This window comes from Hibiscus syriacus, unplaced genomic scaffold (assembly GCF_006381635.1).
Source record: "Hibiscus syriacus cultivar Baekdansim isolate YM2019G1 unplaced genomic scaffold, ASM638163v2 tig00000170_pilon, whole genome shotgun sequence".
Taxonomy (NCBI): Eukaryota; Viridiplantae; Streptophyta; class Magnoliopsida; order Malvales; family Malvaceae; genus Hibiscus; species Hibiscus syriacus.
This window is the reverse complement of record NW_024061771.1, coordinates 331,564-335,964: the sequence shown is the minus strand read 5'-3', so window position 1 is coordinate 335,964 and position 4,401 is coordinate 331,564. Positions and strand designations below refer to the sequence as shown.

General features: G+C 34.5%; 1 pseudogene; it reads right to left on the bottom strand.

The window, feature by feature from the left end:
• Positions 1–588: 588 nt before the first annotated feature.
• Positions 589–2,506, bottom strand: LOC120141625 (annotated as a pseudogene).
• Between the last annotated feature and the right edge of the window lie 1,895 nt (positions 2,507–4,401).

Below are 4,401 nucleotides of genomic sequence, written 5' to 3'. Positions count from 1 at the left end.
CATCTTATTGTTAAATCTCTTTTCGAATCCTTTTCAAATCATTGCTGCTGGTTAGACCGATTGGAGCAAGGTTTCAAAACTTCAGCTTGGAAATTTCATTCTTTGACAACACGTAAAACTAAATAGGGTTTGGCTAGTGAATAATTCAACACTCATCCTTTGGCATGAGCCATGTACAAGAACGGGTGGTCTGATGACATTCAATTTTTTTTATTTATTTTATATAAAAAATATTGACACGGCTATAAAAAAATAATTAACATTCCTTTATAGATTTATATGAAAAAATATTGACACCGCAGTTCAAGTTTCTTGGTTCTTCCATTTCCCTTTGGTGGACTTGTGTGGAAAGGCAAGCTAATTGTCTAGTGGTTTCACTGAAAACTGTGTAACTAAACAAAAAAGTTCAGCAAGTAGCTAAAAACAGGGGATCAGGCTATTTCTTACATTAATGCATGATGCATAGATGGATTTATAAGATGGTGCAGAGGATGTATCATCGATACTCATCTTATACACATCTAGCTTTCTTGGTTTTATGGGTTTCTTTCTGTTTCACACTTACAGGAGCAGATATTTTATAATATATACTGTTTCCATTTACTGTACAAGCAACGTTCAACAGTCTTGGTGAAGGAGCAGCAGACTCAGCAAGCGCGTGCTTCGGGTAGCCTCCCACTCACAGGTCAGAAACACCGGAAACTTTTAATGATGCAAAAAAAACGATAGTCTAGCTATCATGGGCCTGGCTCTCACCATTCTGGGCATAACCACAAGCTCCTTCCCACTGATATTATCAAAAGTACTATGATAGCCTTCAAGGTCTGCTTTTGTAATCATAACTGCATCCGCTGATGGCGAGCTTGTCGTAGCTGGTGTTGGTGCCTGCTGTACTCCAAAACTGCCTGCTCAAAACCATTTACAAGCAAGTATAAACGAGAGGGAAGAAGCACACTTCACTCATGCTTGAGAGGAGATATATATTGTTTGCAATAACAGAAAGGTGCAATTCATGCGTCATCAACTAAAACTGACCAACACACACAGTCACTAGTGACAAAGATAAAATAATGAAAAAGAAGCCTACGTTCCTATAGTATCATCTTCACTGTCATTCATTTTTCTGCCTATCATGTGGACAGAAAGGGGCGAGAAACATGCAAAAAGTATGCAGGGTTTCTATGAGTTGCTTATTCACTACAGAAGATAACACCATCGAACTTACCTTCCATTGTGAGGGGGAAAGCAAAACTCTAGGCCTTCGAGACCGAACATATTCAAGAGCACCTGTGGGTGTCATGTGCTTATGCTCTACCTGCAGAGTTTAAAACAAATTAAATCTCGTACAAACTAAATTCAAATCTGGAGCTAGCCTTAGATGTTTCTGACCAACAGTTTGTCAACAAAGCTCTATGCATAGACAGAAAATACCAAGTAGCAAAGCACAACGGTGGTACTTCTTCCTCGTCCAGCTTTACAATGTACATAGGTGGTTCTACCACAAGATGCATTCTCTGCAGACAAAAACGGAGGTGGAGGAGAACAAAATTGAGTGAGATGGCCACCGTGTATAACAGAGTTGGAGATAGTTAAAAGAATCATCTACTCACTGTGAATGAAGCCCACAGCTTTGCTTATATCGGAAACTGAAGGAGCAAATAAATAATCTCTAGTTGGGATTATTAGATGATCAATTCCGTGAGCCTGCAACAAACCATAAAACCAATAAAACTAAATATCAATACCCAAGAAAATTAAGCTACTTTTGAAACATTCTGACTAATAACAAAAGTTTTGGAAATCATTTAGCATTTCCCATTTTTCATCTCCATGCTTACTCTATAATAGATATGATAAACAAAAACGTCAATAACGCAATTTGCAAACTGTTAATAAATTCTTTATTTAATAAAACATGTTCAGAAGCAAAGAAAGAAAAACTTACACGATATAAAGAAGTGGAAACCAGAGTTTCAAAAGGTTCATTGAGAGTGATCACACCACCAACGCCCAATTGCTTCAGCCGTCGAACATCCTTCGGAAACGGGACCGCTCCCAGCTAAAGAACTGAGATGTAATTAAAAAAAAACTCTCATCGCAAAAAACAGAGAAAAAGCTAAGGATCCGATTGTATAAAAGAGATGATTGATGAAGAACGGAAATTAAGGATGAGATAAAAGAGAAACCTGGTCAACTTCGTCCCACCATCTGAATTCAGATTGGAATTTGTTTCTGAAAACATTGTATAAAAGGGTCGGGTAAAACAGGATCCGAGCACCTGCTCCGACTAGAACTCTCTTTGCGTCGTCGGCTTTAACTATCTGCAGCTGCTTAACGCCGTCGTTTCCCCAATCATTCTCGGCGTTATCCAATTCCTCGATCTTCATGTCACGAGAAGCAGATATTGGATTTTTTTTCCAGATGGAACTGGATTTTTGTTTAACTTTAGAAAATAGGAAATAATTTCAAAGAATTGGGAAAACGGAAATTAATGAACAAAATCCAGGAGATCGCAAAAGATTGGATACGAGAGAGCGTGGATTTCACTTTGCTACGAATAATAATTAGGGTAAATTACACTATTCTTCACTGAATTTTATTCTCATATTTTGTTCACCGTACTTTTAATTTTTCTATTTTGCTCACTGAATTTTACAATTGAATCATTTTGCTGACTCTGTCGTTAACTCTCTAACGATGCGATGATATGTCATTTTTTATTATTATTTCATATAAATAATTAAAAATATAAAAGATAAATTAAATCGTTCTTCACTGAACTTTACTCTCTCTCCTATTTTGTTCACCCACTATAAAATAAGAACAAAAGGTGGTCGGATGCCACTGGAAATCGTAGTATATGGTGGTCTTTTGGTCCCAAATTTCTTGGTTGCTTCGCCTCGACACCTTGAGTATGAATTCGACTTCCATTTTGTCAAAACTTGCTTTAGAGTCCACAAATTGGAGATTGAAATTGAGGAAGCTGAAATATTTCAGTCAAGATTCATGAATTTTCAAACATTTTCCAGTGAAACAACCACCAGACTCGACTCAGGGGGCTGAGAAGAACCGACCCATGAATTTTGAGACCGAACGACTACCATCAACAACGATCGACGGTGTAGTGAGTTTTTTAAATGAGGCAAACAACTTAGATTTTGGACTTGTTTTCTTCAAATATGTAATAAATTTAATATTTCGAGCAAAAAAACAACGATCGACGGTGGCCAGAATGCAAAATGATGTGGTGACTGACGACGACAATGGGAAAAGAGGATTTGAAATGGCGTCGTTTTGGTGTATATTTGAATTTTTTAAAACGACGTTGTTTTGATGCTTATGCCATGTCATAACACCATCAGAAAGTTAACAGCAAAGTGAGCAGAATGATTCAATATGTAAAGTTCAGTAAGCAAAATAGACAAATTAAAAATACGATGAGCAAAATATGATAGAAAATAAAGTTTAGTGAGAAACAGTGTAATTTACCCTAATACTTAAAAGGGTTAACTACATAATGGATCTGTGTATTTGTATTTTGTTCCATTTCTTCATTAATTAAAAAAACATAATATGTAATCATTATCGTTTTTATTTAATTAAAATGTGGTCACTTCACTGTCATTAATAGTTAACAAATTAGGTGACATGAAAGTTAAATATTTCGGTATAATCACACATTTGGTCCTTGTTATATACATATTCTCTAAATTTAGTCATACTTTTAATAAATTAAAATAAATTTAATAATTCAATTGAATGATGTCATGTGGCATTGGTGTCATGTGTCACCATTCGGTTGAAGAACTAACTTTATTTTAATATAATATGTAAATAATGGGATCAAATGTGTGATTATACCTAAATATTTAACTACCATATCACCTAATCTTTTAACTATTAATGGATGTTAATCTGTAGTGACCACATCTTAATTAAATAAAAACGAAAGTAACCATAAATTAAGTTTTTTAAAATCAGTAAGAAAAAGTGAACAAAATACAAACATAAATGATCAATCATATAGTTACCCTTAATTAAAAAAAAAATAGAGAAGAAACCAAATAGATTTGTTACAATACTTTATTTCAGTTAAGATATATATATAAGAATTGAACTCACTTTATAGTTCCATTAATATCTGTTATTCTTTTCTTATAATTAAATATTTAAATTGAATTTCTTATATTAAAATCAAATTATTTATGATTGAAGCTGTTTTAATTTCGAATAATTTAATCAATTTCAAAAACTGTTAGTGTCAACTTTTGATAATGATCCCATTTGTTATTTTAACCTTTCACACGAGAGAGCAATCATTGCATTATGGAGATAGCAGCTATGAAGCAAACATGGAGTGGGCAGACAGGCTTGCGGTGCATCTCAAAGTCAGATTTTGTG